Raw genomic sequence first — 15,582 nt, forward strand, 5'->3', positions numbered from 1 at the left:
GCGCGTCGATGAGCGGCATGATGGGGGGCGCGTCATGAGCGGCATGATGGGAGGCGGAATGGGGGGCGGCACGATGAGCACCACGATTGGAGGCAGCATGGGGTATGTGCACTTTTAAAGTTTTGCATTTTCCACCTGTTGGTCTCCATGTTGCACGCGCTGCAGGCTCACTGCACATCCCCATCAAATATTCATCTCAGTTTCCAGTTCAGTCATGCAAGACCAGAGTAGGCAAAAAAAGTCCTCAAGCCCCCCCTAAAAAGTAAAAAAAAAAAAAAGAAAATCTGTTGTAAGCATGCACAGCAGGGTTGCTAATCTTTAAGAGTAAATATTTCAGGTGTTTGTTGCGTTTTGCAACAGTGGTTATTGACTTAACTCGAAGTGACAGAAGCAGTGAAGCTGCAGGCAGATTGTAATGAACCTGCCTGCATTCAGCCTGTTTGCTGAGGGTGTTGCCTCGTTACCTGACCTATATGTTACATAAATGATCACACGCAGTGAATACCCTCCCAGGTCACTGGAATATTGAAAAAAAAAAAAAAAAATCAAAATGTTTTGCATGCTTTGGCTCCAACTGAGCCAGTATCAGCTGACTTTTTGGCAGACAGATGGTCAGCTCAACTGTAGAGTCAGCAGATAGGAACAATGCATGTTTTGAGACCATGTCATGAAAAACTGAGGGGAAGTAAAAAAAGCATGCAAATGCAGTAAAGGTATGGGCTCAAGCTTGAGACTCGATCCCGGGGTCGACATACTGTGAGAATGAGAGTGCTAACCACTACTGCACAGTGCAGCTCTAATTTAAATTAGTTTCATCCACTGTCACTGCAGTTCCTACATCTGCCACTCCTTAATCAATCTCATTTGCATTTTAGTTTATAGCTGATGGAACAAAAGATCTTAATTTTTTTTAAATTGAAAACAGTGAAAATTAAAGAATTCTGTGAAGTTGCATCTTTAATTTGATTAAAATTGGTTAAATGCAGAAAAAAATGACTAATAATAATTCTATTAGTCTTTAAAAGAGTGTTTCTTTGTCCAAAGTTCTCTTTTGGAGCACAGAATCAACAGATGTCCAATAACGCTGCACAGCCACGAAGCATTCTGATACCTGAATGATGAATTTGAGGCACTGTGACCGCAGCTTTCTCCAATATAAGCCGCCTTCTGTTTTTTTTTTTTTTTTTTTTTTTTTTTTTTTTTTTGTGCAGAGCAGATATTTAACTCCTGAGCTCTTTCTGCTGTAGCGGCTTAACACACAGTCTTGGTTTCACACACATGCGTGTCAGTGTCAGTGCCTCCAGTCTAGCACCCACTGAGCAAATGTGTCACTGTGGTGCAGCGAAAATCCACCGTGGAGGCACATGTAATCACACCGAAATACTTTATTCCTGTGGGATCGAGCAAGAGAGTGAGGAAAACTTTCAGCCTGGGTTTTGCTGATGTTAACTGTTAAGGCAGAAAAAGAAAAGAAAAATGCTTTCAAGATGAAATGTCTGAACTGATGTGTTATTGATCAATGAGGAATGAGGTGGGAAATGCCTGAAATCACACAGTAAGCTAAGTTCAGTTGAGTCTGTTTGCTCTCACTCGAGCACAGAAATGACCCTTAATCTTTACCCGATGTTGTCTTTTCAGTGACAGTCACAGCATTTTAAGAAATGAAGCGACTCATTCCTAAAACTCTCCTCCAAGATTGTTCAGTGCCGACTTGTTCCTGTGTGTCGACTGAAACGCTGGCGTCGGGCCAGAAAAGAGCGTTTCTGCTGAGCCAGCAGTTCAGCGTGTCTTAATTACTCCTGAACGCCGCCGTAGACGTTTGACACAGTGCTCCCGGTATGCAGACGGGACGTCCTCGCTTGCGCTGCACCGGAGAGTCGGCGGGTCCACTGATGTGCCGCATAGGTTCAGCTGGCGGAGAGTTAAGTCAGAAACGCAGTCAGTTTGAGCCAGGTGAGGAGGAGAGGCCGCCCCGCTCTACTTTCTTCCCAAGTGAACCTGTACTGTGCATCTGGTGGAGACGCCCAGCTTAGGTTTGTGCGTCCTCGCCGGTTTGCTGGGTTTAGATTCAGGAGGCCGGATCCTCCATCTGGTCTGCTTAAAAACACAGTGAGGAATGAAATGTGCTCCCGATCTCACGGTCGTTAAAATGATATAAATGTGTTTGAAAAACCATAAATGAAGGCAGATCTGCCAAACTTTCACATGCTGGGAGTAAAATCCCAAAATGGCATCAAGCGGTGAGGTCGATTCAGCTCTTTTATGATTAGAAGGCAATCATTTTCAACTCATAACACAAGAAAAATAAGTGATATTGTCAGTAGGGGCTAGTCGGTGACTTTCTGTAGTTCAGACAGGCAGCTGTAAGTATTTGTCCTGTAATAATATTTCGGCACTCTTCCTTTTGCTCTTTTATCTTTGGTCCTTTCATTTTAACTTTCACTAAATCCCCCTCTTTCTAGTTTTATTCTGCATCCTGCACTGTTCGTTACTTATATGGGGCTAAATATGTGAAACATGTAAAATTAATGTATGAATGTTGAGGAGTTGCTGTTGAGGGGAATTTGAATTGCTTTGGTTACACTGAGTGACGTTAAGAGGCGTCACACACTAAAGAAGACATTTAGAAGAGTTTTTTATTTGTGTAACAAAACTGAAATTTTATTTAGTGTCATAGCGAACGTTTACACACAACAGTGAGGAACTTGTGCTGTCTTTTGTATCTCTGAAAATACGTCCAAGGTGGAACTTCTCAAAAATGCTGAAGCGCTATCGCCATGTTAAACGAGCTAAAGTCACGCTTTGTGGAAACGCTCGGGCTCTGTCCCGCGTAGACGGCAGAGAAACTGCATGAGAATGGCCGTAGCAAATAATTCCAACATGACTCCCCAGTCCAGATTCCCCCTGGTCCTGGTCCAGATTCTCCTGGACTTGGTGGTTTTAGAGTTGAAGGTCAGCATAAGACAACCCATCGTGATCGTCTGTTGTGGAATGCCGAACTTTTCTAAAGTGAAAAACCACAAGAACGAAGCCTTTTTCATGTGAATATTGTAAAATGTTCCTTTAATTATTTTCCAGTTAATGCTTTGAAACAAGCTTGTTTTTATTCCTCTGATCAATCATTCGTGTGTCCTTTCATTATGCGATTCTGTTTGACTCCGTGATGTGTTTATTACGTTACAATTATGTTCACCAGTTAATTGTTGGTTAAACGTGGGAACTTTCCTGTGGTCGCAGCTCCGCGGCCGCCCTCAAGAAGGAGGCCAGCTCCGCCCTTCCTCACTTTCAGGCTCACTCATTTGAATTTGTTTGGTAGAAAAACAGGTGTGATGTGATCTGTGAATTTGTGGATTTAAATGATGGGTGTGTGTGACGAGTTTGCTCTGCCCCCACCCCCGCAGCGGCCCCTCCATCAACCAGAGAGCGCCCGTCCTGCAGAGCCAGTGCAACGAGTACCTGAAGACGGCCGAGTACTCCATCCAGTCTGTGAGTCCAGTTCGGCCTCTCTCCACCTCGCGCCAGCCCACCGGCTTCACGCACCCGCCGTTCGGGACACCAAACATGTGCTGCTGCTCGCTGGCACAGGCCTGCAGAAAGAATGAGAGCGGCGCTGTGCGCCTGTAATCCGAGTCCCTGGAAGAGCGCGTTGTACGCGTGTAACAGAAACCAGGCAGATAATGAAAGGGTTATTCTGTTCAGCCTCCTCCCGGTGGGTCCGTCTGCTCCGCTGAAGCCCCCTGAGTTCAGCCGTTGGGCGCTCAGAGAGCAGCTGCGGTGCATTATCTGCTTATTCCCGGGATTTTACCTCGGCTTGAGGCTGCTAGATTTATTAGGCTTGTTTCAACTGCGCCGACCTCTCCGCACGGCAGCGCAGCTCTGGTTAGATAACATTCCTGTGAAGCTTGGATGCATTTCACTCTCACCAAAAGTCAGTAATGTTCTTGTGAAGCATTTAGAAGACAAAAACTATTATTCAGAAAAGCAGAAAATACTAATGCAATCACCCAGATCTCCTGATTTTGGTCTTTTCAGGTACACACAAAAAACAACAGCCCCACAGTGTGTATTGTGCATTTAGTGTTGTGCCCAGTGATTGCACACCTCTGGAAGCGCCTGTGTTTGTTTGTGTCCGGACCAGGGCAGTTCCCCCAGTGATGCCGAGTACTACATGGGAATGGCCAAGGACTCCATAGAGAAGCTGAAGAGCTGTGCAAGGGACATGAGACAGATGGGACAGCCCACCGACAACGTCGTCCGGAGGTAGGACAGGCTTCACCTCAGTTCCCCTTCGCCCCTCGCCGCTCCTTTGATGTCCCGTTGGTGTAACGTCTGAACAAAACGACGTTGTGCGACGCACAAGGGGGTCGTTCAGATTCAGCGGATTTACAGGAACTTGGCAGAGGCGGGGAAAAAAAAAACACTTTTGTGTTTCAGTCCAAGTACTAACACTTTTGTTAACCACAACTACACTAAAAATACTCAAAATACACTAAAATTACTTAAAGTAGTGGTGGCAGCATAAACTGTGGGTTCACATTTTAGGTTTCCTTTTCTGTTCTCACTACTTTTTTTCAACTTTTTAGTTTTATTCTTATTTAAGTGAAATGTAGAAAGTGGAATTTACTCGTTTCATTTTACAATGATAAATCTCTCCTGAGTGCACACAGTTGTACTCGATACTAAAACAGATATTTCCACACAGATGAAAGGAATCAAGAGCATTAAAACGGGCATTTCGGGACTCACACCCCAGCCATTCTACGCTAAACATGAACAAAATATGACTGACTCTCTCATTCACACTACTTTGATGAAGTGCTTTCCTCCACTTCACACGAAAAGTTAGTACTCATCCTTTAAGCAGTGGTATCGATGCGTATAGAGTTAAAAACACTTCACTGAGTAGTTTTCAGACTAATTTCTCTCTTACTTGAGTGTTTTCTGACTGACTCATTATTCAATGGATAAAAAAAATTCTAATAAAGTGCTGTTTGAGAGAAATACTTTTTATTCACTTTGCTTTTTAACGGCATTCCTTTTGCTTATTACTGAAGACAATGTAAGCAATGGAACAGTATAGTTAATTTACTTTTACAGTACTAATTCACTGGCTAAGAAGTGATAAAACAGGATTACTATTTGAAAAAAGTATTCATATTGTATTGTACTCAATTATAATCATTATATCAGCAAAATTTTAAAAAAAATGCACATCAGGTACCTCAAATATAGCACATGATTACAGTGATGAGTATTTATAATGTGCGGTATTTGTAAGGTTCACTCCTCCTCCTGTCGGGTACTTCAAGTTTCATGTTAAGCGTTGGATTTTTTTTTACAACACCAGCAATAAGGACGACTCCGGTCGAGCTTCATCTGTCTCTTTTCTAATCCTCAGTCTGGAGATGTACAGCGACCAGCTGAAGGGAGTCCACACTGGCCATGACCGGGGCACCCTGCAGGGGACCAGGAGGAGGACAGGGGCAGCTTCCAGCGGCGGCTGGGAGGACCCTGGACGGAGCTTCCATGACGCTATGGCCTGGATCGCACAGCAGAAGGTAGGAAACACACACACACACACACACAAGCACACGCACACCGTGCACGCACACGCACACGCACACGCTTGTTTTTGTACCAAATGTGGTCTCTGATGGGACGCACCCTTTCTGAAGGGTTTGAAAAGATTTATTTTGGTCTTTGAATTGTTGTAGAAGAATGTAAAGAGGTTAATTTCTCAAAATGTAGTAACACGCTCTACACACATATTTCAGTCCCTATTGAATACCTGCTGCAATAATGGCTGTGTGTATATTTATGTTATATATCTTATTTCATTCTTCTGTTTGGTATTGTTCATTAATGAGTGTTTGAGTGGAGAAATGTTGACTTTTATTACATCTCACCAGGACATATTTATTGTCTTTGTCACTGGTAAAGCAAAGGTCATAAAGAATAACAGCTGTTTTCCGTTAAATATAAAGAAAGCCTGGTTCTGCTCTAACACCGAAAACACTGCAAGCTGCTGCTTTTAACCTGACCTATTAACAAGCAAACTGTAACTTCCTCCTTTTCCTTTCACCTGGCCTGAAGGTCAGGTGGGGCAGGTGAAAGCGTGAGTCATAGCAGGAAATGTACAGTGAAGCCACTAAATGCAGCAATTTAAAAGAAACACGAAGCGAGAGCGGCCGATGCTCATGCTGCTGTGTCATCTCAAGATTCAAGCATTTTTAAAACATTTTAAAACATCTGCTATCCACAAACCAGCGATTTACTCTGCCCGAATGAATTGTACCAGTGCGTCACATTTTTCAGTTACAGTTTAGTTTTTTTTTTTAGGAATTACTTGGGGAAACGAGTTATAAAAAACTTCTCTTTGATTTTTTTTTTTTAATCTAAGGAAAGTTTATTCAAATCCACAGTCATTGGTACATTCAAATATGTCTAAATCTTGCACCTGCTGAACGGCGGCGTTCTGCTGCTTCTGACTTGGTGATGGTGCTCTCAACCTTCTGTCGCTGGGCTTATACTGTTATCTGTCGACTTGAGCAAAGGCTTTATCGATCACCGAAATCAGTGAGGGATGATTAAAACAGGAACCGCCATGAACGGAGAACATGCAGCGCAACTGTTTCTGTTTTCAATGAATTTTTTGTGCTTTTATTGCCATTTGGATGTCGTGCTTTGACAATGTTATTTACTTATTCAAATTCTGCGTCAACTGTGATTTTCTACTGCAGCCAAATATCGGTTGTGAATATGGCTGTCTGTATCTCGGATTTCTACTCATCGGTATCGGCTCTGAAAAGTCATATCGGTCTATCCCTAAAAACTAAACCATGTCTCAGGTCAGAGACGTTCTGTGACAAACCGCTGGAGAACAGAGCAGCCGGATAGACCGGCCTAAACAGTGGGGGGCAAACAGTGAGGAAATCTGCTATAAAGAATGAGAATAGGTAATAGTGCAAATCTTAATAAGAATAATAGGATCATAGAATACTAATAGATAATCTAACAGAAGAAAAGACCTGACTTACACCATAATCTAAAATATAAAAGGAGCTTTAATATATATACAAATATTGTACACGTAATGGTTTTCCGTGCAACAGAATGAGGTGTATGAGAAAGTGACCACGATTGATTATGGGGGTTATACAGTGACCGTGATCGACAGGATATTATGTGCAGCGTTAGTGCTCATATCTACACAGTAGAGTTGTACAGTCTGCCAGATCTGTTGTGGGGGATGAAGGACCTGCGGTAGCAGGGGTACGGGTGACATATTTGTAATGTTGACATATGTCAACATATGTCCTGTTGACACAGGATTTTATTTCTGTTTGCTCATGATGTGTCAGTTTGAAAGTGAAAAACTGGAGCTGAAGGAACAATTTTGCATCACTTATATCGTTTTTTTTTTTTTTTATTCCTTTTTACATGTAGGTCCAGCGGTTAGTGCTCCTGCCTCACTGTGAGAATGTCTTGGGTTCAAATACTGGCTGGGTTTTTCTGTGGGGGGGTTTGCATGTTCTCCCCTCATGTGCGTTTTCGTCTGGGTACTCTGGTTTCCTCCCACAGTCCCAAACCATGCATGTGAGGTTTTTGCCCTAAATTGGCCCTGAGTGTGAATGTGAGTGTGTGTTTGTCCTGTGAGGGAGTGTGTACCCTGGCCTTGTCCACAGTTAACTGGCTTCAATAACTCGCATCACAGCACAGGATAAAGTGGCACTGAAGGCAAAGTGGTGTTTTCAATAATAGTAATAAATACCTGGCGAGCATAAATGCCTACGGATTTTCTTACCACGCGTTCTCGACAGATATCAGGTGAAAAGATCTGCGTGAGTTCAGTTCTGATTTGATGAGCTTGACGTATCAACGTGATTCCGTTGCGGCGGTGTTTGTCATATTGGGCGCAGGATACGGTTGTATCTGTAAGGGCTGTTATTATTTCTGTGAATGAAGTCTGCATTTTTGAGGGCATTCTTCTGGGATGAAAACTCACCAAATTTGGAGGAAAAATCAGGCCTGGACTCAAAATACCATAATTCATTGGCTCTGGACGTGGGCAGATCAAAATGGCTTGATAGCGCCACCTACGACATGCCAAAAAATCAAGAGAAATCAGTGGTTTGAACAAGTTCTTTGAATTCATACACAAAGTATGTGGTTTTTACGCTGCTATGTAAATTTCATAAACTGACATAAACCAACACCATAACAAAAAACTGCACGTAATCGTATAATGACCCATATATTGTTTTAGGTCGTTTAATCACATGGCATATAATGACATTATAAAGAATGGAAAAAAAAAAAATAACAATCTGTCAGCAGATTATTTACAACTTTAAAAAGCAGAAAACCTATAAATAGTGCTGCATGTGGCATGGTTTTTACGTATTTCATACATAATTCCTATAATATTTTGTATGAAAAGAATGAAAAAGTGGCCACTTCAAAGAGGAATCATAAATGAGACTCACAAGAATCACTGAGAGATTTATTTATTTATAATTACTCTGCATTTCACATAGTTGTGTCTTAAAAAACAGTTTGTGTAACAAGTTGGTGGATAACAGCCGCATTAGCACCAGGCTGCTGTTGTGAGCTTTTTCACAATTCAGCCATTAAGGGCTATTTTGATGTGCGGAATAGGAGCGACATTATTTGCTTTTGACATCATAAAAGGTGGGGAGAAAAAAACTGCGTTCGCTGTACGGAGCGTGCACCGCACAAGAAAATAATGCTTTCATCAAGAGTGAAAATTTTCATCCCCGCCCTGAGCGTGCACCGTGTAAATGTGCAAACGAAACTCAGTGAGGAACCCACGTATAAAACACTGTCATGCCCGCTGTGGAGGCCACACCCCCACCAGAGGACCTCCTGCTGTGTCCACATTAACAAATTAACATTCATTTATCATACAAGTGAATGTATATAATATATAATATATAGCACAAGAAAATGTTGGATGTACAATCTGCAGATTAGAATTAACCAGCCCAGTCTGTTCAGCGCATGCTATTGTTTTGAGACAAAGTTTGTAAAGCAATAAGTGTAACAACAATGTATGATGGACATACTGTCTTCTTATTTGATTTGAGTTAAAATGTTGAAGTATCATGTCTAAAAAATGTATTGGGTGTTTGGGGAAATAATCCTGCGAAATTGCAATACAAAGACATCTTTTACCTCAACACTGAACACAACAGGTCATTCAGCATAACCTTTCATGGTTTTTAAAAATGACTTCATTTTCCCCAAAATCACCATTTATCTTGGGCCAGTGACTGAAGCAACGCTTGATTGACACGGTTGCAAAAACTGACAACCGATTCAGAGATGTGCAAAACTGACCTTCTGTTACGTTCATGTTAATTCATTGTCTGCAAGGTTTGAAAAATGTAATAAGAAAATTGGCATCTGGTTAAAAACAAAAAAAAAAAAGTCCTTATGCATGCTAGGCAGTGGCCCTGTATGGCTGCTTCCTACATCTGTTTTAATCAAATACAGGCGAAACAAATGGCCATGCATTTTTGATCTAATCTTTCACTTTGATTTTATCCATTAATCTCGTAAATGAGATCAGCATATGCTAATAATGAGTTCCATTTAATGTTGAATCCCTGTGACTCAGAGGTTACAGAATGAACAACATTAATGGTGACATGGGATTGACCGCCCTTTATATGAATATAAATGTAAATGAAAGACAGCTGATTATTGCCTGATATGATGTTGTTATGTTGGTGCCTATAACCTTGTGTTGTTATGTCAATATTGCGTAGAAGCATTTGGCTGCACAGATTGTGTACACTTTAAAATCCAGTGTGAAGTTGTGGGCAATGTGTCAGTAGTTGACCTCAGTCACATCGCCGCCTCCGTTCCATCCACCTTTATTTCTGCATCATGCTCCCTCCTCTATCCCTCGTCCATCATATCACTATTTGTCTTTGTTCAAATGATCCCTTCTCTTCTTCATTTGGCTCACATACCTTCTTCAGCATTATCGGGCCTCAGTGCAATCGCTCGTCCTGATAAGATGAATGTGCACGGCGTGACAATCACGTTTGCACACTTTGACACCTTCGTGTAAAAAATGCATCATGTAATTCAGTCCACCTCAGTTTTGATGGTGAATTCTCCTTTTACCACAATGTTCCAAGAAAATAACGAAGATTGTCCTAAAAAGGAAGTTCTCAGTGTGTTTTTGATTTTTTTTTTTCCCAGCACATCACTGAATAGTTACTATAAAGAATAGTGCAAGTCTGAATGTGATCCACCAACAAAGAAAACTCTTTGTTTGTGGGCCTTCAGGGAGTGTCCTCCTTCAGCCGAAGATCTACAGAAATGTTTGGTTTTTAAGGGTTTTTTGTCTGTTTTCTCCTTTGGAAACAAAAATGTGAGACCTATTGTGAAAACGCAGACTGAAAGGACATTTCAACACTGATCTCATGATGGTTTTGCTTTGAATTCTTAATTTTTAAAAGAATTCTGGGTATATTTGTGACATGTTTGATCATAAATTGCTCATTGATCCACAAAGAGTCTCTCCGCCGGGCAGACTCCGCGGGGCGGCTCCTCGTGCGTTTCCGCTGACTTTTCTTCTGTGCCGATGTGTTCCAGCGTCTGATTGAAACGGCGCCCTGGGGCGACGATTCGGCCGCCATCGAGCAGCAGCTCGTCAGTCACCAGAAGTTCCACAGCTCCATCCAGAGGAGCCCCGAGGTCGACCGGGCCAGAGACGAACTGGTGGGTATTATGAAATAGCACACATTAAAATGAGCTCACTCAGTTTGGCTTTTCGTGTCTTTGCATCAAATTATTAAAATTCGTCTTTATTTCTGAACCTGGAATTTCTGAGTGGCATAAAGTGAACATTATCAGTGATCATATTTTTCTGGTATTTCTCTCTTAGAGAAACAGAAACTCTTGAAAATTGCATTTTTCTGCATTATAAAGAAGCCCGTATCATCAAAAATGAATCCAATTTTTAAAAAGAAATCACACACAGCATTTGGAATAGTGGCTCATTTAATCCTGAAGCTTCCCACTGTTCAAGTGAGAGCACGTCGTTTTAAGCTTCTTTTTTCATCTTAGAAAAGTTTCGTGTATACACGACAACATTTAGAAAATGATGTCCGTTTTAGATGGAAAGAGCTGAAACGCTGAAAATGATGTACACTCAATAAAAGGATTCATTTGATGAACACAATTAAAATGTGTGCAGGATTTCCATCCAATAAATATTTGTAGCCCCAACTCAGATTAAGTACTGAGTGTAGTTCGCATGTCCGGCCACTAGTGGGAGCTGTTTTCTGTTTTTTTTTATAATGAAACCTGAAATGTAACTTTTGCATATCTGTGTGTAAGTGTGTGTGTGTATGCATGTTAAAGGGGTTCTTGGTGTTTTTTTTCTTCTCTTTTTTTTTCCTTTCTTTCTTTGAAATTCAAGAAAATATATTGTATTATCATATCGGTACACTTTGTATCTTTTTGGGAAAATGAATAAATAAACTTTTTAAAAAATAATAATTATGAAACACACACACGTCGGCAATGGCGAGACATTTTCATAAAGTTGTGTTTCCGGTGACTCTGAGCACTGTTGTGGTGGAAGACCTAAAGCTCAGCCAGAGTTTTTATGGTTTCACTCGAAAATCTTGTGAACGTCACCTGAGTCATGTTGTAATGTAACATCTTCCCTTTCAACGTTGCAAATAGTGACTCTCAGCATGTACGACTGTCGAGTTACTTAGTAAAGCTTGAGCTTTGATTAGTAACCACATTGTGATTTTTTTTTTTTTAAGATTAAAACAGTAAGTTACAGCAGTTATAGCTTCAGGTGTTTCTGTGTAAAGTCGTTTTTTCTCTTTATCCAGAATAAAAAAGGAGACAAAGGCAATTTTCACGCTCTGGAGCAGGAGTGGGACACTCTGCAGGTGACAGACACGACCGTCGGCTGGGTGTTGTACGCTTTCCGCTCCTCGCATTTAAACTTGCTCTCCCTCTGGTGCCAGCAAATGTCGCACGGCCGCACCCAGCAGCTGCGAGACCTCCAGCACATCATCCAGGAGATTTCCAGGGAGATCATGTGGGTGAACGACAGGGAGGAGGAGGAGCTGGTGTTCGACTGGGGCGACAAGAACATCGAACAGTACATCCCCAGGAAGCAGGAGGCCTACTCGGTTAGAAACCAGCCGTTTTCCACTCACTGTCAAGAGATTAATGTCTTCACTTTATTCTTTATTCTATTATTTTTCTAATATATCAGGGACAAGTCCAAGAGTAAAGCTGTTATTCATTGCATTCGCTCAATAAACAAGAACCATAAATGAGATATAACAGAATATTATTAAGCTAGGATGATGTGATATTTTTAAAGGACGAGTATGAGTGTATGGTGTTTCTTTTCAGGTTAATGTTATTAAATACTGCTGCGTCTCATAATATACAATTTGCAAAGTCAAATTTCCGTGTTCCGTGAAGGAGTGTCTGTGGTAGATTCAATTGTGTCTCTCTGTGTTGCCAAAGCTTATTTCAGTGTTTTTAACAGAAACTGATGAGCGCCTTGGAAGACAAAGAGAAAGACCTGAATAAACTGAAAGTCAAGGTGGATAACCTCCTGACAACAACCACCCTGCAGACAAGATTGAGGTGTGAACGGAGAATCGTACAGATGGCACCACTTCATATGTGAAAGCCCTATTCGGATCTAAGTTTCTTTTCTCTCTTCTTCTTCTTTGTACACTTTCTCTCCAGGCTTACCGGGACACTCTGCAGACTCAGTGGAGTTGGCTTCTCCAAATCACCAAATGCATTGATACCCATCTGAAGGAGAATGGAGCTTACAGCCAGGTAGCAGCACACCCAGTGGAAAGACTGTGTCCCAGACCCAGGCTTTACTACGTGGATGGATGGTTGGATGGATGGATGGATGGGTGGATGGTCAGTCAGTTTGTACATCCAGCCTGATGTGTTTGCTTCCTTGGAGAAAAAATGCAGCTCTGTAGCTGCAAAAAAACATGGTTGTCACTGGCAAACACTTGACTTGTGTTGGTATTTTTACAGTGGCTCCCCGTGAAAACGTGTGGAACCGTGTGAACTGTGTGTGTGTGTGTGTGTGTGGTGTGTGTGTGGTGTGTGTTGTGTGTGTGTCTGAATTCACTTTGTCTTGCTGAGCTTATCAAACACGGTGTGTTTTTACCAGTTTTTCAAGGAGGCCAACGAGACGTACTCCGCTCTGCAGAAGGAGCACGAGACAGTCCGCAAGAAGTTCACGTGTGACAAGAACACCTCTCTGGAGACCCTGCTGGACCTGCTCAGGGACCTGGAGGTGCAGCGCCGAGTCACAGCACCGCATTCATTCAGTTTTTTGATGAATTGATTAATCTATCACTAATTTCTACTTCAAAATTCTATTCGTCTATTAAAATTCTTAATACTCTATGGAAATAACTGGTTTTCTCAAAAAAAAAAACAAATACTTGCATGAATTGACGCGGCGACATGTCATTAATAATCGACCTGTTTAGGTTATTTGCTAACATTGATGCATCACTCCAGCATGACTCACTTTCATTGACATTTTTGCTTCGGAGCTGCTTCTTTTGGTTGTATTTTTGATATAAAGTTTTCTATCAGCTAACAAAGTCACTAGTTGCGAAGTCGCATCTCAGCAGGTCTCATTTACTGTGTTTGATTTTCTCGCAGCTTTTCTGTCTTTCATGAACAAACCATCCCTCTTGTTTTACTGAGTCACATACTTGCTAACTTAGTTATAGTTTTACTAAATTAGTTGTTTACTCATTAAGTTTACTGACTGAGTGACATTCTGATCGATCAGCTGCTTTAGTTACTTGTTTGTCTGCAAACACAGCTGAATAACTGATTTACTTGATATTTATTTACTTATTACCTCATTGAGTGGAATACTTAACCTCCTTGTTCACTTTCTTACATTCTTACTAATTTCTGGTTTTCAATTTATTTAATTATTTACAATTTGCTGACAAAATTAACGACAGTCTTATTCACTTCCTTCAGCATCCAGTTGATTATGTTAAACTACCAACTTTCTACATCACTTACTGACTTGCTTACCCGTTTAACTCACTCACTAACTTAGGAATCCTTTATTTAGTGACTTACATTCTTAAGCTACGTAGCCAGTGAGTAACTAACTAACCGACTGACTCACTTGTTTGCTTACCAATTTGTCCACTCGGTGATTTCACACACAGTCATTTTCCTGTTTATTCTAACAGCACAGTAAGAGCTGCTTTTGTAACCATGACTGTGATCTCTTGACCTTTCAGAGGGAAAAGGAGAGGATCATGGAGCACAAGCGGCAGGTGCAGCACCTGGTCGCCAAGTCCAAGAGCATCGTGAGGCTGAAGCCCCGGAACCCGGAGGAGAAGAACAGCAGCGGCATCATCGTCAAGGCGCTGTGCGACTTCAAACAGGACCAGGTCAGCGCACTATGTCCACACCGCTGAGTGTGTTCAGTCGGTCTGGATTTAAAGGAGCGACTAAACTTTATAAAACACTTTCACTTGCTATTAAGCCTGTTTTCTACTACATGTTAATGACATGTGAAGGCTGCATCAGTGAATAGATTCGTAACCAAAAAGAAAGTCAGTCATTAAATCCTTGAGTCATCCATTAATTAGATGTGTAATTATGTAAATCCACAACGCCATCTGTAAGAATCATATAAATAAGCAAATGACCGAGTTAACGTGTAGGTAAATCATAACTGTAAATTAGTAACTGAAGAAATAAATAACAGTAAATTTTAAAGTAAATGTATAAATTACTCAGTGAGTAATTTAGTAACTGAATAAACAAGTGAGCAACTGAATAAATCAGAAACTAATTAATAATTGTAAAAATGGATCACTGAGTTAATAAGTAAGTCAGTCTAAGAGTAACTAGTAAATAAGCGAGGCGGTGAGTAAATGAGTAACTTATTAAATTACACATTAAACAACTATATTATTAGCAAACTAAATAAATGAGTCAGTAAAGCTCTCAGTGAGTAAATGACTAGTAACTGAGTGAGTCACTGAGTAAATTTTAGAGATTATTGTTTAAGTCAGTCAGCAAGTTAGAAAGTAAGTTACATGAGAGATATTTTTGTTTGTCATCAGTATTTCCTTACCCTTTGTTCATATGCGTCTACATGCATCTTACAGAATCACAAAGCTATAATGTTGCTGTCAGATATTTATTACATTTTAAGGGTGTTTTTTTTTTTTTTTTTTACTGCCTCTGCATTGATTTTCCATTTCTATCTGCACTCAAGAGCTCCTCCACCTGTTCAGAATAAGCCCCACTAGTAAAGGGTGTAGCGCCTGAGCTGAGAAGACGTTTTTGTTCTGCAGAAGGTGATCTGTAAAGACAACGAGGCCATCCTGAAGGACAACAGCCAGCGCAGCAAGTGGCAGGTGACCGGCCCCGGCGGCCTGGACATGCTGGTGCCCTCCGTGTGCCTGATCGTACCGCCGCCCAACCCGCTCAGCGTCAGCCTCGCCAACAAGTAAGACGCTCAAGCAGACGGTTTGGGGTCCCTCCGCT

At 41.4% G+C, this 15,582-nt stretch overlaps 1 pseudogene; it reads left to right on the forward strand.

The window, feature by feature from the left end:
- Positions 1-15,582, forward strand: part of LOC115381294 (desmoplakin-like) — a 26,033-nt pseudogene continuing 10,451 nt past the window's right edge.

Source organism: Salarias fasciatus, chromosome 23, assembly GCF_902148845.1.
Source record: "Salarias fasciatus chromosome 23, fSalaFa1.1, whole genome shotgun sequence".
Taxonomy (NCBI): domain Eukaryota; kingdom Metazoa; phylum Chordata; class Actinopteri; order Blenniiformes; family Blenniidae; genus Salarias; species Salarias fasciatus.